The 20,001-nt window shown below is 42.4% G+C and overlaps 1 protein-coding gene across 3 annotated transcripts in view; it reads right to left on the bottom strand.

The window, feature by feature from the left end:
* The window catches only part of CALD1 (caldesmon 1), a 211,457-nt gene extending 193,167 nt beyond the window's left edge, over positions 1-18,290 (bottom strand). For all 3 annotated transcript variants that reach the window (XM_064421336.1, XM_064421338.1, XM_064421342.1), the window contains exon 1: positions 18,000-18,290. The gene's annotated coding sequence lies outside the window, so the exon portion shown is untranslated. The remainder of the gene's footprint in view (positions 1-17,999) is intronic.
* Between the last annotated feature and the right edge of the window lie 1,711 nt (positions 18,291-20,001).

Here is a 20,001-nt window from a genome sequence, read left to right as displayed (position 1 = left end):
CCCTGCAAGTCCCCTGCAAGGTTAGAGGGATTTTCCTTGACTTAAACCCACAGGATTTTTGGTGTTTGTCCAGACATTTAGAGCACAATTCCAGTGGCACCATGGACTGTGAGGGCTGAGGGCTCCTTAGCTACCAGTGCTGAGCAGGCAGAAAGAGATTCCACCTGTGCAGAGCTCTGGACTTTGCACCTCATGCTGCAAACCACAGCTGAAGAGAATTCTGAGAAAACACTTTCAGACTTTCTTCTCTCAGAATTGGAAACCAAACAGGCCAAAATTCAAGTGTAAAAAAAAAAAACCCAGACAAACCAACTGCAAAAAAATAACTTGAAACCACCCAACACAAAAAAAAAAATGCATAAAATGCCCCTTGTTGCATTCTGACAAGGAGGTTTCTAGAAGCTGTTTTGCTCCCCAAATAGATAAAAATATTCTTCCAATACTTATTTCAGTACCACCATAGCCTACTAGTATACTTTTTTCTCATAGAAAAACTGAATTTTCTTGTCCTCTCATGCCAAGTGATGCCTTCCTGCAGGATTAAAGCCCACTGCATTTAAAGCTAAATTGACTGGCACCATTTAAATTTTACTGTGACAAATTCTGAAGTTAAGTCACAGTAAACAGAATTTAAGTCGCACTAAAACTACTCTCAGCTTGAGCAGTGGGGGCTTCCAACAACGGCACTCTGCACAAAGTAACTTCAACTCAAAAAAAAAAAACCCAACCACACAGGGATCCTGCATCATCTGATTCATTGCAGTTACTGCACAGAAAAAAGACAATATTTTTCATTATTCTTTTTGGTATAACTTTCAGGATCCAGTTCCTATATCCTGACAATTGCCATTTGCATGACACTGCAAAGCCAAAACCATCACTACAAAAATAGTCACATCACACTGCATGCACAGTGGAAACAATTCCACACAAATTAAAATAACACAGGAAAATTCCATTCACTAAGGAACTCCTCAGTGAAAGGTGGGTGTATTGAGATGTCAAAAACTGCTTCATATTTAAATTTGTACACTTTTGGTTATTTAAGGCTGGTATATCAATACATCATTCCAGCACCATCCTAAAAATCATGTCCTTCAAATACCCATTGTCCCAATTCCAGCAAGGCTCTGAACACTGAAAATTTCCATTTTGACTAGATCTGCATCATTACCCTAATTAGCAGATAGACCACTATTACCTTATCTTTGTTATTCATACTATAAATACTAAAACTGAAAGAATAAATTCTCTCCCATTCTCATGGTATTTGTTTTGCTTCTGCACTTCCTCTGGTTTGGACAATTCCAAGAGCTGAGTTTTGTTTTGTTTCCCAGGTCTGTTTCACTTTAGGGGCATATTAATTTTTGTCACTGTTTCCAGTGAAAAGAATTCAAGAACTATTTCTACAGAGTGGGCCACATTCCATTAAAGCCAGTAGAGAGAAACTCACACAAAACTTGGATGGGACCCACCAGATCCTTTAATATCCTGCTTTCCTTTTGTTTAACCTACAATTGTTCTGGAATCCAAATATGTCAGTTAAAATGATAAATTAGCATGAATATTAGAAATGGACTTCTCCCAAAACTTTGTATTTGAATACTCAAATACCGTGGGGGACATCAGATCTCAGCCTCAATTATGGAATTCATTTTCCCACCAACACTGCAATCAACTGAATTAAATTCCCTAAGGTCAGACATTAGGCTTGTGTTCCATATTTAATTACAGATATGCCATACAGAAGTATTGCTGCTTAATTTGGCATAGAATACAACTGACAGGCACATCATATCACTAGTAAAATACTCTGCAGCTCTCACATACCTTTGAGGGTTGAATTAAAATACAAATTAATAGAGGGAGGTGTTTTGAGGGAGCAGCTTCAGAGTACTTGCAGAACTCTTGAGTCTAGGCAGTTGTGTGGGTCAAAGATGAGCCTTGTCACTTCTCATGCTGTTGATAATCATCTCCAGCTTGCCAAATTAGCAGAAACATGGACCTTGTAAAACAGATCTCAACCCTGTATGTCAGGCAGGTGAGCCAGGAGCTACATGGTTTTGCATCTCTAGAAGAGAACATTTGATTGAGTACACAGTCCAGATTTACAGATAAAGAAATATCAGACATTTGTGGGTGCCATTTGTACTCTTTGCCTTAAGGATTTTTTTTCCCCAGGCATTTATTTTTCTTCAGTAGTTCTTTGGCATCATTAATATCAACCAAAGATTGTAGTGAATTGTGACTACTAGGTTTCAGAGGATCATTCCTATGACCTTTTACAAAACTACCTGGCCTCAGTTAGATGATCACATGCAGCTAACACCTAAAAATTTAGGTTTATTTCTTTAGAGCTTATTTACATGACAATTAATAAACTGTAGAAATGCAAAGCCTATCCCATTTACTGTGAAGTTATTCATCTTGGGGGGGAAAAAGCCAAACAAGCATCCTGGATTCTCTGGGTAGTCAGGGTACCAAGTAGCTCACGGGTGCTATTCTGGCCAGAGCATGCACCACCTCCTCCTGAAAGAGCTCATGCAGGCTCTGCCAGCACTGCACCAGTTTTCTTTGGGCCATTATGGCAACCCTGCCATGGAGAGACACCAAGAGGTAAAAAGCATCCTTAAGGGACAGAAATTCCCATCCAAAAACCCCACAAGTTTCTCATGTTCACAAAAAAAATCTATTATCAGTGGCTGGAATCTCTCTGCTTTGGGAGGGATGAGCTGTTGTTCTCACACTGATTAGCAAAAGATCCCTGTGCTTGCTCTGGGTGACTCGGCGGCATGTGTGACAAAATGTCCCCCCGGTAGGTCTGTGGATGGACACTCAGTCTCTATGTCTGCTCCTGATGCTGGCAACCACATTCCCACCAGGCACCTCCTGGGGATCCTCTGTTCTGGAAGGAGCCACAGTGCACAGGTACAGCCCTCTCACTTGTAGCCAAGAATCCTTCATGAGGAATGAACACAAGGACATTGCTTCTAAGGATAACAAAAACATGCCATGAGGCCTCCAATAATGCCACAGGGCCACCTTGGGAAGAACCCCAAATTTGCAAAAAATTCCCACCAGCTTCAGTAGCCTCTTGCAACTGATCAGCACATTATTCAAAGCAGGTATTACACTTGCTTATGATCTCATATCATGCATGTGCTTCCTGTGCTTTAGCTAATGAGGAATTACAGAGTATTCCAGGCTGGAAGGCACCCACAAGGATTATGGTGTTCATCTCCCAAGTGAATGGCCCATGGGGAGATCAAACATTTGACCTTTGAATTCCTTACCATCACCATGCTCTAACCAGCTGAGCTAAGCTCAGAACAACAGGCATCATTTTATGTATTACACTTGTTTTGATTCCACCAATGGACTTTGAAATCAGAGAATACCGGGTCCAGTAAATCTATTTGTTAAAACACCCATATTTCCTGGAATTTGCCACCCAAACTGCTCAACCCCAGGCAGTTCATATCTCCACAAAGCCCTGCATTTCGTATTCTAAGACACACCTGGTACCTGGCTTTTGTGCCACACATCTCACCACCAGTGCCCCAGCATTTGAAAGGATCAATCTTCTCATTTGTCAGAGGAGTTCATATGTGCCTTGGCAAAAGAAAAATTGTTTTTCCGGTATTATTCAACAAATCATTGCCAGACTAGAAAATCTGTGTCTGAAGGGCTACAGCCAAGCCTCCTAGACATCAGGTACCAGGACCATCTCTTGCCCTGCTGGCACAGAAGAATATCCCAGTTCCTGCTGTTCTGTAAGAACAGACTATCTTGTCCTCAGTGTGGGACTATTAAAGCCAGCTGCAGGCAAAGGTTGATTTTTGCAGCATGGTCATTTCAGAACAGAAAGTCCTATTCAATACAGTTTTTCCCATTTTAGTTTCTCAGGGAAAAAAAAAGGAAGGATGAAGGCAGATGGCAAAGGAAGAGCTAGAAAGGCCTTACAGGAGAGATTATGCACAAGGAAGGGACCATTTTTATGGGTGCACACCTCAATAAATCAAAAAAAATGCCTTGCTCATAATTTTTTAGCATAACAAGCTATCTGAAATGGGCTGACAAAACTGTATAATGGTATAAAGTTCTGTAAGCAGTAAATACCTGTAAGAATAAAGACCATTCTTGATTAAAACCATGCTGGCATTTCATTTCTACCTCTCAATTGATTAATAAAAAATGCAATGCCACAGGAATGCCACCTGTGCACAAATCTAATTATTACAGACCATAAGGTACCGAGCTGGGTGGATGACATTTCCTAAGCACGATCATTTACTCCACAAAGCCCTAAAGATCATCCTGCAAGGGACAAATGCAATGAAACTCAATTTTCATTCAACTTAATGGTTAAAACATTACATTTCTAAACAGTATAAATAAAAAAAATTCTGAAAGACCTCTAACCTAAAAAAAATAGTCTGCATCTCAAAGCACAAGCACACTGGAAGCAGAATGAAAGGCAGATCAATCATCTGCAAAAGGGAACTTTCCCATGTGTCCAATGTGCTATGCCTTGAACTTTATTATTGAATGCTGAAAAGATTTGGCCTGCTACCCATCAGCATTTGGAAAGTTCCAAGTTATCTCCCTGATAAAATGATTGCGTTTTCATGGCACCAATAAATTAAAATTATATATATAATCTCAGAGAACAAGCGTTAAGAGTATTCCTAATTTTATACAGTCATCTGGATATGAAGTCATGACACCAAGTAATTTTTTACAAGTACTGTGAGAATAACCAGGAGGCTCTATTAACTTTACCACACAGTCTCATTACAACTTTTAAAGTACTCAGCAGAATAAAATGATAGTCACCACGAGTTCTCCAGATCCATGAGATCTTGAACAGCGAGCATGGAAACTATTGCTGTCTGCACAAAAAAGAAAGCTAAGGGGGTGGAATAAGGAAGGAAATGCCTTTTGCAACTTGGAAGCTATTTACAATTTGATGATACCTCTCCAGCTCAGAAAATAGACAGCAAAAGATGGCTGCAAAATAGCATTCTGTCAAGAAAATCCAGGCCCAAACTTAGAGTTTCTTCAATAAATACAAACCCACATATCCCTTATAAATGCAAAACAACATGGAGGTTTTAACTGGGTCCAAACTAAACTTCATTTAATGGAAAACAAGGCTCAGGTTTGCTTGGAAACATACACAATCTGTGCTGTGAGTGGGCTCCAAGAGGACACAGCAAGGGCTTTTCATTAAGGGGACATTACAAGTTCAGAGCTAACTGGAGCAAGGTTTCTGTGAAATAGGGAACTTCTGGGCCATCTAAGCATTCAGTTTTGATTAAAGGCAAGGCATAACTTCAGGAAGCAGCTATATGGAAGATTTGTAAACATCTGCAAAGCTCCTCAAAAAGAAAAATTCTACAGCAAAACTGTAAACAAGGAAGGTCAGCCTTAGCTCTCTTCCCACAGCTGTAACAAGCTTATTTCATGCCACATGTTTGCCACCATTCCAAGGCAGAGGACTGCACAGATGGAAATCCTAATTGCATGGCTATCACTTAGCCCATAAAACAATAATTTGAATTCTCTAGCTGCATTAAAGAATGCACACTGAACTCGCACCACTGCTCGGGTCAAAGGAAAAAAAATCAACTGGCTACACACAGATGTCAGATCAAATCCCAGTGAAATATGGCAGGCCTTTTGCACACTTTATGTCTTCCATCAGCTTCCTGCTTTCACTTGACAACACAGTGGAATTTTTGGGAAGCAGAGATCAGAGATCTTAATCTAGCTGAGATTTCCAACCTTTGCAGCAGGGACTGTCTAATGCAATGCATAAGGAGATTGGCATAAAAGCTGAAAGTACATCAGCATTAATCCTACTCCTCCAAGTAAAAATTATGTCATCACCATCATGAAATAGAGATAAACTTCCTAAAATGAACCACTCCATCTTGAGCTGCTGTTGGATTCTCAGTGTTCCTGCAGTGTCCATCCAGGCTGTAAATTCCTCAAAGCAGGAAACATTTTATCTGCATAGGAAGAAGAGACCGCCAAGCACAAGGTCTGTGTTAACACACACTGAGCACAGTCAGAGCACACACACACCTCCACCATATCTAACTAGATATGCCATTAAATAATAGCCCATTTTGAACAGAAAGCAGGAAAGTATTATTTTCTATGCTGCTTGCAAGCAGTGTTTCCAGCAGGACTTCCAAGTAATTGGGTTGTTCCCAGAATTCCCGGGAAACCCTTTCCCTTCTGCAGCATGCCAGAAAGCACTTCAGCATGAGCATGGATTCCCCACAAAAATAAGACAGGAATGGAGTACAAGGGGAAAAAAAATAAGGGTAAAGTTCAGAAGATTGCACAATATTTTTCCAAAGGCTCCACAGAAATCCTTTTGCAGAATGAATACTTGAAGCACAGATGAAGTGAATAGAGGTTTAGATTAACTGTTTGATCAGCTGAAGGACATTCAGATGGGATTTGGGGAATTTACAGTTTGTCATGGGCATGGGAGTCCACCATGGACAAAGAGAAGCACCAACAAAGGCTGAAACTCTTATGTCATATCCTAACAGAATTGGCTTTATCACCACTTAAAGCAGGTCTCAGAGAAAGCCTCCTGGTCCTCTCCACACCTCACCTCAGACCAGGACAGCAAGCCTGGGAAAAGCTGTGTCAGTGAGAACAAAGTGGTCCAGGTCCTCTCAAACCACAACAAGACCAGGAAAGATTTTAGCAGATCACATCCCCACACCAGATGCCTCATTTCTGGCATTATTAACTGATTTCTGACATTATTAACTAACCAGGAGGAATATGAAGCCTTGTGAGAAACCTTGGACCTACCTTAAGATGGTTTGGGCATGAACCTAAGGCTTTTGAGGTGCACCAGGCTTATTAAATACCTAGAGCAGCTGTTTTGAACACAGCTCCCAGAGCCCCTGACTCTGCACAGAAGCTGAGCCTGGTGCTGTGCCATGGAAGTGTCCACAGCTCCCAGACACAGAGCAGGCTGAGGGCAGCCCTGATCTGCTCCTCTGGCCAAATATAGAGAACTCTCAGATTACACAGAGCTTTCTGAGGTGGCAGAGAGTGGAAGAGGGGAAGGAAAGGCATTTCTAGGAAAACTCAGACACACAGTGGCTGTAACTGGAGCTCAAATTACTTTTATCACTGCAAGTTACAGTTCTGTGGGTCAGAGCTTCCCTGCAAATCAAAGCCTCTACGTTTGGCTGCCTTTTAGAATTTGCATTTGTTATTGTCACAGAGCAAACCACAAGGCTGCAGATAAAAAGCTGCCTGTAAGGTCATCAGCCCTGACAGGACCAAACACAATTTCTGATTTGTGTTGCTCATGTCCCATGCACTTGAGCCCAGGTACAGACCCTTAATTTGCACTGCTGGCACCTGGATGCCCAGGCTGCTTTGTGTATCCAGTCTGTCCTGGTTTGTGAGCTCAAATGAGATCTTGTGCCCCAAGTCCCCACAGTGCACACGCTGTTCACAGAGCTGCACAGGATGTTTTGCAGCAGTGATTACTTCCAAGTCCCCTGGCTACTGCCTAACATCAAATCTCAGTTTGTTTTCTCATCTCTTATCATAAATCACTCTTGAAGTGACTGCCAAACAAATGAAAGGGAATGCTAAAAAATATACAGGAGCACTCACCAAGGAAGCTAAACAAACCCTCATTATAATTAGACTAAAGCAAGGACCCACCCAGAACAGTTAGCAATTCCCCCAAGCAGGACTGCTCTTCCCATGCAAAGCATCTCTCAACCAAGGATTTCTTTAGATAGGGCATCCCCAAATAATTTAACTCCTCCCAAAAAGAGTAAAAGTTCCTAGGTTCTTGAACTGCTGTTGTTTCACAACACTTGCAATTTTTTAAAGAATGCTTCATGGCCCTGACACTAAATGCAATCTTTCTTTCCCAGCTCAGCTTTTCCTGCTCTTGTATTTTTCAGAAAGAAGCCTCTGGAAACAGCTCCTGTGCTGGCCTGGCATGAAAGTGAAGCTCTCCTTTTAAGCCTTGCCTTTGGCCTAAACACTCAGTTCTAATAATATTTGAATGTCATCATTTGATCAACACCAGTGTAATGCTCACAGCTTACCAAGACTGCATCAGAACAGCTCCTCATGGCCCTCTAGCTCAGCTACAAAAAAAAATTTAAAATGTAAAAAAAAAAAATAAATCAAACCTCTCAAAAATTTAAAGACATACTTATGCATATATACATAAATCTTCTAACAGTTAAAGTAAAACGACTTCTCAAGCTCAAAGCTGAAAACAGATGGCAAGCACAGCACTGAGAGTGCTTTGGTAACCCAGCTACAACTGCTTATAAACACTGGAGTGGGATCCTTCTCTCACCCACCCCTGCATACTGAAAATCCTCCCAGCTAAACCTCCTGAAGTTCTCATCACTCCTTTTTCCTGCTATTTCCTGGTAACATTGAGGGTTTGTTTTCTTTCAGGACAGACATTCCCTGCTGTGCTTTTCCTGGTTTCAGACTATTTTTAATATTTATTTTAAGCTGCCATGGCAACAGGGAATAACAGATGGTAAGAGTTAAAATTATGCCACTGGAGACATTTATCATCATAGCTCTGCATAATGTGAGCTCTTGTCCTCTGAATTTCTCCCCAAGCTGGACACTCCCCTCGTTATTTTATGATGGCTACACTAATGAATGTATATGCCTAATGAATGGTACAAGCCTCCCAAATTTATCAGCACATGTTTGATGGGCTATGGAAATTGCATTAATGAGAAAGTGGCCATGTTCATTTCTTGCCATTTCTCACCACCACTGGAAGAGCCAGGCTTCTGATACCAGATCTCATGCTTTCCTCTGCCCACAAATAAATCACATTCATTGCTGAGGTGCCAAGGTCACAAAAAAAAAAATTAATTAACAGCATTAAGGTAATGGAAATCCAGAATGGGTTACATAAGATCTGTAGGAGCATTTTACACAACTCTGGTCTTTTAAGGGCATCATGTGCATCCCAAATAATCTACTCACTCTGGGAAGGATCCAACAAAACATAAATACACTTACCACTATCTTAGAAAAAGTTGTATGCACCTGTGAGACCTGAATCTGAAAGGTGGGGAGTACTGGACTTGGGGTTCACACCTCAGAACACCAGGACAGCTTTCAATACTGACTTCAGGAAATATTTGCAAATATTATTCCATCTTTCATTAAGCTTGGGCCAGCTGAACCAGTTGTACTTGCCACCCAAGGTAGGGATGCTTGGCTGGCAATGAACCTGATATCTTCTCCTTGAAAGTCTAAAAAACATCTCATTCTAATGGCAAGTATTCAGCAATCACCAATTTTGAGAGACAAAAGATTTTGCAGCAATATTTATTAAAACTTATGATCCCATGTGTTTCTTTCCTCCCTGTGGGCCTGGTTGGTTCCAGCAGGTAGTGTGGGAATTTGCCATAGTTGTCTATTTTGGAAATCAGACTATTTGTGATGTACCACTTTTTCGTAGGTATGAGATTTTATTTTTTTTAGGTTCTATTCTCCCTCTGGGGCCTGGCAGCTTGTGCAATGCAGCAGTTTCAGGACAAGCAGGGAACATTTGGCTCATACTATCTCAAGTATGAGATACCTTCAACTATGTTTGGTCTCCTAAGGATACAGCAGTCACAGAACATCAAGCAAATTCCAGAGGATCAGCAACCTTAAAGATGTTTTAATAGATTAACAATGCTCAGAGTTACCAGGCAATGCTAACAAAAAATACCCATATACATAGAATCACAGGTTTAGGTTGAAAAGAACCTTTAAAATCCTTTAATTCCATCCCCCTGCCATGGGCAGGGACACCTTCCACCAGACCAGGTTGCTCAATGCCCATCCAGCCTGGCCTTGAACACTTCCAGAGATGGGGCACCCACAGCTTCTCTGGGCAATGTATTTCCACATCTCAGCTGAAGAATTTCTTCTTGATCTCCAATCTAAACCTTCCCTCTTTCAGTCTGAGCCATTCCCCCTTGTCCTAGCACTGCATGTCCTGGTACAAAGTCCCTCTCCAGCTTTCTTGCAGGCCCCCTTTGGTTGTAAATCCTGTGGAACATCACTCATCTCTGTCCTCCACTTGCTCACCAAACCATCGACCACAACTCTGTGTGAGCACCCAGGCAATTCCTTACTCGCTAAGCAGTCCATCCTTCAAACCCATGCCTCATGTAGCCACAGCTCTGAACAAGTTTATGGAAATAAACACGAAATTGTGAGAATCTTTTCTAATAAACTTGTTTGAGGTTTAAGCACGGCAAAGAACTTGAGACTAGAAATCTCAGTAGAGCTCTGCTCTCCAAAATGTTCAAGTTGCTATAAAGTAATGGCTTACAGTCCCAAGCTAGAATGATACCCAAAATGAATATCAAATGCAGATTAAATTCTAATTATGCTGAAATCCAGAACATGGGGATCAGTCCAGACTTTGATTACTGTATGTACTGCTTTTCTTCAAGTTGTTCAAATTACTTTTCATAAAAGCTAGTCATTACAAAGCTGGGAACAAATGATCTGGAACAGCAGGAATTGTTATTCAAAGGCAGTAGATATAGAACCTAAAAAAATTAAATTTCATACCTACAAAAAGGTAGGGTATCACAAATAGGCCGATTTCCAAAACAGACAACAAAGGGCAATGCCCACACTACATGCTGAAACCAACCAGGGACGCAGGGAGGAAAGAAACATGGGATCATAAGAAAAGAGTTTTAATAAAGATGTGCTGCAAAATTTTTATTGCTGCAAATCCACAAAACAAACAAACAAAAAAACCATCATTTTGTTTCCAAATTACATGTTTGGTGCCTAAGCTCAGTAAAGCAGCTGATTTGTACCGTTAAAGCTACAGATGAAAAGAATTGCCATTTAAAAGACTCAAGCACTCAAAACAGAACCTGAGGATGCTCCTGTGTCAAGAGCAAACAGCTTCAAAGGGGTGACCAAACACAGGAAGAAAGTTTTCACAAGGAGGAATTGCCCCCTTGCTTGATTTTGTGGCTGCCCTGCTGTAGAACACCACAAGGATTACAGACTGAGCAGCTGGGCTGTGACCATAAATGCCTTCAGAGGATCTCCCCCAAGAATAATCCAATCCTTGCCAAAGGGTCTCTGTTTCTGTGGCTCCTTATCTTGTGTGCCAAACTGCACGTGTCCAAAGCCCATGCAAGGCTCCATGAAATAAAAGGAGTTCACTCAGATACTTGCCCTTAAACTCAACAGGACATTTGCCAGCATTAATTCACATGCCTACATTCTTGTCTGGACTACTGTGAGCAGTTTTTAGATTTCCAATTCTCCAACAAAATTATAGGCATCTAACTGTGGCAAAACCACAGAAAAATGGTGGGCAGAAGTTATTACCATATTCCATTTTTTGTGTGTCTATTGGGTCGTGCCCCAATCTGGGTATTTAGGCATGGTAAAAGTAGTATGAGGTAATCCCTCTACTGAGTGATTTAATTGGGGGGTTTTAAAAAGCCTTTCATTCTGACTAAAATCAGAAATATGAGATACTGGACTGATTTTAAAACACAGTGAGGTAAACCATACCTGGTCTCCCTCTGAGATTTGTGTTTACCTGGAAGTTTTATTCATGCATCTTTCCTAACCTTCCTTGTCACTGAGCACCTCAAACTGCACAGAACAAGTGTTCCCACTTGTGAGACATATAAAAACCTAAATTATTTTTTAGGGAAATTTCAGCCTCTCTTGCCATATTCATATGAGACTGTAAAAGGCAATTATGGAGTTTACCAGCCCTGAAGAGACAAAGAGGAAAAAAATGCCAATTTTGGCATTCCATATACTAATAAGCAACTTAAAGGATTTGGGTTTTCCCTTGGGTGGTTGCCACGCATTCCTGGAGAATCAAGAAGCCATTCCAAGCTTCCCAAGCCATTCCTTCCATATAAGGGGAGTGGAAGGAAACTCTTCCTAGGATCTGCTCTCCCTTGCAATGAGTCAGCTGAGCAGGAGTGATATTTTTCACAGAGTTCCCTCCCAGCCAGGTGGTCCATGAGAGCCCAAGCCCAGCAGGCAGCACTGGCAGAGGGCACAGCAGGAGCGTGGTGCCCTCTGCTAATCCCCAGCAGGAATTAACAGCGTGGCACAGCTAATTGCACTGCAGGGGCAACGAGCCACGAGTGCTGCAGCAAGCTGAGAAATGGTTTCACCCCTCAGCAGGGAGGGGACAGAGCTCATTCGTCTGGGGCAGACTAAGACCCAGGTAATTAATCCTGCTGAGCCATCAGGAGCACAGTCAGCCTCAGCAGAGGAACACTACACCCTGCCCTGTGCTTATCCCAAATTGCAGAGACAAGCAAAACGTCCCCTCAGCCTTGAGCTGCTGAATTTAGGAGCTCGGGAGGAGATGGCACGGCTTCTTTTGCCCTTCCAAAACAGAGCACCTTAGTAACTGCTCTGCAAACACAATAAAAGTGGCCAAAGACACTGGTACCAGCTGTGTCTGCTGAGTTATAAATAGAGCACACTGCACAAGCTCTCAGTGCTTAGGATCTCCTCCAAAGAAAGGCAGGCTGACTGAAAATCACTCATTTTCACATCCAAAGGCTTCAGGAAACCCCTGCCTAGGAACTTTCTTGCTGTTAAAGCAGAAAAAGTTCTTCCAAGCAGATTTCCCCAAAATTCTTGCCAGATGCAACCAGAATCCGTTTGTGCCCAGTGCAGCTGGTAAGACATTTGTTCTCACTGATATCATGGAAAGGCAAAGGAGAAATTAAAACACTGCAAAGTCACACTGGCACCATAGCTCATTCAGAGATGACAGTACCTTGGTAGCTGAAAGCACAGTTACTATATTGAGACATGTTTTAAAATAATTTTGGATGGAAGAGGTACAAAAATTGATGCTTTGGGGAAACAAGCAATCAGCTATAAGCTAACCATGGACTACATTTAGCTTAAATTAGCTTCCTTGTTAGGATATTTCAGCAGAGAAGAATGTTATAATTGACTCATTTCTAAGGTTCAGAGGTCCTGCAGTTGTGTACATAATTAGTTTATAATTAAAAATTACTTTTCCTTGGTTTGTACAGCCACAGCAGTGGTTTAGCTCAGTGTTATCACCAGCTGTCAAGTGCAGATGGTACCATGGAGTCAGACTACCCTGCCTTTAAGGTGTTATAATCTTATTTACTGCACAGAACTTCCCTTGTTTAAGAACATACTTGACACAATTTGTGTCCTGAATATGCCTCTTACTACCCAAAAAGTATGACCAGCATCAGATCAGAATTGCCACAATTACTGAGAACTTGAAATAAGAAAATATTTTCCCTCATTTAGCAACACCTGACCAAAAAGAAGCTGCTGAACTACTCTCCAAGTTGAGCAAACCAGCTGCCTGTTTTAAAGAGGCAAGCAGTCTCCATAGCCACACTCTGAGCTATGACCAAGGGAGGGGAAGAATCCAGTAAATTCAAGGGGTTTTTAATGCAAGCAGTTGGTTACATTTGGAATTAATCATCTCACTAGAATGTTAAATTGTTAGGTCAACTCCATCTTGCAGCATGACCATGGTGAAATAAAATCACTGATATCAAGACAGGGATTGAGAAAACCTCTTTGCAAAAGCACCAAAAACCAGTAAAGTACACGGTCTGGAAACTGGTGAAATTGCATCTTTCACAATTTTCAAGTTTCCTGCCTTTAGAAGACTTGACTTTATACCAAACACAACTACCAATTAATTTGCTGCATGCGTTTACTTGTGTTATCTTAAATATGCAGTAGCTGGGTTTGCATTTATTTTGTAATTTTTCTGGGAAAACACATGGAATGGTGAGAAAAGGAAAAAGAGTTAATCACTCCAGGCTTGACAAGAGAGCAGAGACTCCACTGCAGAGACACAATATCAACTTCTGTCTGTCCCCCAAGTGCTCACACAGCCCTGACAGCAGTGCCTTCTACTCCTGAAGGAAGCAGCAGTAAATAAAGTGGTGCCCAAGGGTGGGAAAGGAAGATGGGTTTGCAGCAGCTGCTTAGTCCAAAGGAGTTTTCCAACAACTGCCAGCCACAATTTTCCCTCAATGCTTCTGATGCTCTCCACTCAGATATGCTAACAGACTGGCCTGGCCCATAATGACAGCCCTCCCAGTCCAGTGGGAGCAGAAGAAGCCACCACACCAGCAAAAGCACTACCGCAGGCCACTGTTTATGGGTTACAGCCCACATCCTTCAGCTTCACTTCCCAGCAGCACAAAACACGGACAGCTTCTTCACTCCTTGCAAATTATTCACTTCCCCCTGCCCTGGGGACAAACATTTCAGCACCTTCACCTCCTGATAAGGGGCCACCAAGCAGCCAAGGCACAGATTCCATTGGGGCAGCAAGGGCTGAGGGACCACAGGTGGCCACTCAGCTGCTGGGACAAACCAAATTCATGCCAGGCCCATGCTGCATGTGTAGGCTGAGTTTGTCTTACACACAAATGCTGGTTTTCTCTTGGAACTGTGCCTTTAAAAAAAATAAATAAAGGCATACTGAAGCTGGCCAAAGTTTAACCAATTTTAGGCTTGCAGGATGGTGGAGAACAAGAAGAATTGTTATCAGCTGAGCATCCTCCTCAGTGCATCATAAATAGAATTTAGCAAAAATAACTTCTTCTAAAAGAAAGCTAGAAAGCTTACAGGCCAGCTTTGGATATTCTGAAGACAAACTCCCACAAAATTAACACTCAGGTCTGCAAACCACAAAATTAACACTCAGGTCTGCAAACTTTCACTGTGATGAGAAGTGAGACTTTTTGATCACAACTCCCCTCCAGCAGCCAATAATTCTGGTGGGAGCCCCAGGGCTGAGGCAGCAATAACCAAAATTCCACTGGGGAACCCCCAGATCTGCAGGTCCTGGTCCACCCCACCAATACCCCACAACATCAGGTCACATCTGACAACATGGTCATTTAAAACAGGTCATTCCCTCTGCTACCTAAGGATTTAAAGCCAGCTCATACAGATTATGTCTTGCTCCAGGCAACAGGAACATTCATCTTACCTGAAGGATGCAATAAGAAAGAATGATCTCGTGTGCTGTAACGATTACACATGCCCAGTTTTAAGATTAAAAGGATTAGAAGTTCTTATTCCCTATCCACATGGACACCACGTGTGTAAGGAAACGCTTTAATTAAATTCATGCAACTACAATGTGAGCCACAATTTAAATAATAGAAAAATGAGGTATTGAATTTCCAAGGATATTTTGTAATTGGAATGAGAGTAGCTGCCAAAAGACAAAAAAGCTTGAGGGCAAACAGAGTCTATGGGTTTGGGCAACAGCAGGTAAGCAGAACACTGAATCTGAGATTGATTACATGGATTTGTCTGGTTTGAAAAGAAAGACTGAAGAATTAGCAAAGTCCTCTGAAATAAATTCACATGTGAAAAAAATACCAGCATCTGAACACACTCTATTGACAAAATGAAAGCAGCAGTGTCCTCTTCCTGTGAGGACACAGTCTTCTTTAAGAGAAGGAGAAAGTTTTGTTAGCATGGTTTCCCAGAGGTTACACCTGGATCAGGTAGAATTACTTATTATCTGATTAGCTCCTGTCTAATTTTTGCTAATTCTTGAGTAAAGATCCAGTGTGTGCTTAGAAAAAAGTCATCCTCTAAAATACAAACAGCTGAGGGAAGCCTTCACCAGTTTTTGTGGTACTTCAACAAAGATGTTCCCAGTGCAAATGAACCTTGCAAGGATTCCCACAATTTGCACTGCCATTAAAAAAAAAAAATCACCTTACTGCAGGATCTGGGCAAGAATTTTGGCCATCTGAAACTTCTATGTTCTCTCTTTAAATGAAATCAGCATCTCCTGTCCTCACAGCACTAAAAATAGGACAGGAGCAGCAAGAGTGCAGAAAATGCCACAGCATAAACACTGCCTGGAGAAACCAGCACAGAAACATTTACCAGACCATCAGGTGCACACTATGCTAAACAAAAAATTGAAGTATTCTTTACTGTCCAAAGCCACAGCTCACAATTAAGACAATAAAATGCAGAGGTATCAGACCTAACCCATCTCCCAGCTCTGCAGCAACCACTGCAACCACTCAAAAAGAACATAAATATATGCATAAAAATAAAGTCTGAATGAAACTCTCAAACCCAATTCCCACAGGCTGCCCCAACATTAACTATAAATATTTTAACAGGTCCATTGTTCTAGCTTAAAAACAGAAGGACTAATGACATTTTACTTCAACTTTTTCAATAATTGGCAATATTTTAGAGCACCTGGAGACAAAAGCTCATGGGAGAATTACAGGTTTCATTGGAAATGGTGGCCAGACTATTGCAGAGGGGGAAAAATGGATAACTCGATATTTTTCTAAGTCTCATTAACTTAAACCAAGTACAGAATTGGGAGGAGTCTGACTCATGATACTGGAATGTTCAGTGTTGTCAATATTGAACAAACCCACTGTCACACCTTTCTACATCTCAGTCTGGACAACAGAATTGAGCACAGATTTGGAACCCAGAAATCCATCAATGATCAAATTTAATCATGTCAGCCATGCAGTTATGAACCACCCCAATGGGCAATGAAATCACTTTTATAAGTGAGCAACTACTGCAAAACCAATTACAAAGAGCATAAAGGACCCAATTGTTTTAATTTCAAATTAACCAGGTTTGTTTCAAGTCCAAACCATTGCCAAAATAAACCAGGAGGCTTATAGTTACATAACACAAGAGGCAACCTAAGAATCCCCTTCCTGAGGCAATGATGGCATCCAATCAATTTAAGTTCACATTATTAATTGTGCAGCAACAGAAGAGGCAGAATATTGGGGCATTAAATACCAAATGTCCTCACACAGCTTTGAAAACTCCCCACAGGGTCAGATGCCTGAAGACCCACCTCACAACTAAGGGCCAGAACAGAACATGTGAAGGCACATATTTCTTATCTAGGCACATAGATCTATAAACCCTCATTTTAAACAAATCTGTTTCTTCTGAAACCAATTTCAGACCTCTGCCCCTTTATTTTCCAGCAGCGGGCTCCAACTGCTGCCAGATCTCTGTTTATGTAAATGGGAAGAAATTCCATTTCCCATTTAGCCAACGCCACAAAAATGACCCTCTTAATTAGCTTCAGGTTCTTTTCCAGAAAGTTTACTGGGGGTCATAAGAGCACTGAATCCACAGCAGAAAGAGTGGAGGAGCAGCTTGGTCCTTGAACCCAGCACTCCACATGAACCAGCCCAGCCTTCCTGCACTGCCCCCCTCCAAAGGGTCCATCCAGGGCCACAAGAGGAGATTGCATGGGCTGCACATCCAGGACAACCTGTGAAACTCCTCCTGCAGAAGGCCAGGAGAGCCAAGGAGACCAGGAGCACTCAGGTGAGGGCAGTTGGGTGCACCTGGATAGAAACACTCCAGGAGCCATGAATGCTGTGCACCACCCTCAGCTCCATCTGCCTTTCTGTGCAGGCAAGGTGATTGCTCCCCAAAAGCTCCTTTCTTTGCCCCAGCCCTGCATTCAGTATTTTTAAGACACTTGCAGCTGCTCATCTCACTGAGCTCTTAAAGCCCTTCTGATGCCAGTCTTATTGAAAGAACTTCATCCCAAACCTTCCCTTTTTTTTATCCTAACACTCTTGCAACTGCAATTATGATGATTTCTGCAAGTTACCTGCACTCATCCCAAGAGCAAGGCTGCCACACAGGTTATCTGGTGCTGCTTGACCTTTTCCAGGTAGTTGAGAGCACACATGCAATTTAAAGCCAGACATATTATCGCCTTTCACTCAGCCACTGACTGAGGGATACATAAAGGTGTGCAGACATTCTGCACAGGAAAAGGAAATGAGAAACAGCTTCAAAACACCATAATCATTAAATTATAGGGGAGGGGGACAAAAACACAATCAGACTTTGCTGAATCTATCACCACCAGCTTAATTTCAAGCTACACATTTTCCTCTTACCTTTGCGAAGAACTTGAGCACAAAATTTCCCAAATGCTGAGGGCAACAAGTGGAGGCAGGACAGATCAGGCAGCCTCTAGGGATGCTGGCAACATCAAGAGCTCCATGCACAGCAAACCCAAGGTCCATCCAGGAATCCTCTCAAGAGCAGCAGAGGACAGAGTCAGAGAGCTGGAAACATAAAATGCACCCTGGAGAATCCCACAGAGGAGACAGCCACCAAAACCACACAGCCAACAGCAGCTCAAGAGGAAAAGCCAAGTGCAAGGCTGGCAACAAACAGCACCTTACTGGGGCTGAGGTTAAATAGGGCTCCCGTGCCCAGGGGAGTGGATGCAGGACTCAGGTGAAGTTGATCAGGGACATCAGAGCCAATTAGGGCTCTCACAACGAGCAGCTGGTGCTCATCACCATAAGCAATATGACAAAAAAGAGAGCATTCAATAGACTGCAATTCATTTGGAAGGAAATTCACTTATTCTCAATGCTGAAGAGAGAGCTTTTGGATTTTCACTTGAAAGAAGAAAGAGGTGCTCACCTCCACATTTTAGCCATGTTTTTCATTCTGAGCCTCATAATAAGTATGTGATATCATGCTTTTATGGCACTGATGTACACATCCATTGTCAAATAAAGCACGTCAGACTGTTTACTAAACAGATAAAATTAAGTCCTCCACAAATCCTGTCACAGCCAGTTTCTGAAGTAAGACATCAAAGATTTCAAATTGAGGCTACAAAGACATTCCAGACATCTGGTGCAAATTCTAGGGAAGGCTTTAACATGGATCACTCCTAAACTGAGCTCATTCTGTCTCATATCTCCTGGTACAGGGCTGCATTCTGGTTTTCATGAATGGTTGGAGAGAAAGAAAACCACTAGTCTCTTAGGGGAAGGATCCTGTCAAGAAATTCCCACAGTCAGTGGAAGCTCTCCAAAATGACTGCGACCCACTGATGTGATCTTCCACATGCAGAGCCCCCAGCTGTGAAGCTGAGGGTCAAACTCAAGAATGGTTTCACCCCCAAGGTGTTGGCAAGAGCAGATAACACACCCTGGCATCACCCTGCACTGCCCCATGAGCCAGGGCTGTCCCTGCACAGCCACCTGAGCAGATGGCAGGGTGTGGCAGACAGGCTTGCAGCCAAAGAGACCCTGTCCCCCTTGGAAATTATCTCCAACACCTCTTAGGCCTCTGTGTCCCATTCCCAACAGCAGCTGGCCTCACCTTGTGGGAGTGGCTGTAAAGCTTGCAAACATTTTGGACTCTGAGATGCCCAAAAACCGTGGCCACTGCATTGCCAGAGGCAGCGGCTGCTGAGGAGGCAGCAGCTGTACAGACAGATTGCTTGGAGGAGACCTTTGACAGATTTTTTTAGAGGAGATCTTTGACAGGTTGCTTGGAGGAGATGTTTGACAGGTTGTTTGGAGGAGATCTTTGCTCTTGCTGGTAGATGTCAGAGCTGGGAACAGCACCACCCTCCACACTGGGGACAAAACTGGGTTTGGCAGCAAGTCCTCTCTTGGTGTTTTTTGCAAGCACACGTAGATGCAGCACATCCACCCACTAACAGGGGGAAAATATGGAGTGGTTTCATCAGTAACAGGGAATCTCTGTCAGAGGAAAATGGTGCCACTTAGAGACATTCCTCACTGTCTTTTCCAGCACAGCCTGGGACAGGGAGTGCCACAGGAAGAAGAGGGGCTGGACCATGAGTGTTTAAGGCAGAGAAAGAGTCATAACAGACCAATGAAAATAGAAAATGAAAGATTTCCCAGCCAAGTCATAGGGATTTTGCATTTTGACTCTGCTCTCAAGCTTCAGTTTTAATTGTGCTTTTACTTGGTACAAAGCAGTTTTCAAAAACCAGCTCAGAGGCACAAAATGAATAGGCACAGCTCTGTGAGGCTTGGAACACTCCGAGCTAAAATGCTGACTGTTATCTTGGGCAGCTCACAAATAGTCCTTACGCAAGCTGGGAACTGCTCCAGCACTGCCAGC

This window comes from Passer domesticus, chromosome 5, assembly GCF_036417665.1.
Source record: "Passer domesticus isolate bPasDom1 chromosome 5, bPasDom1.hap1, whole genome shotgun sequence".
In the NCBI taxonomy this organism is placed as follows: Eukaryota; Metazoa; Chordata; class Aves; order Passeriformes; family Passeridae; genus Passer; species Passer domesticus.
The sequence above is the reverse complement of the archived record's forward strand: the minus strand, read 5'-3'. Positions and strand labels throughout refer to the sequence as shown.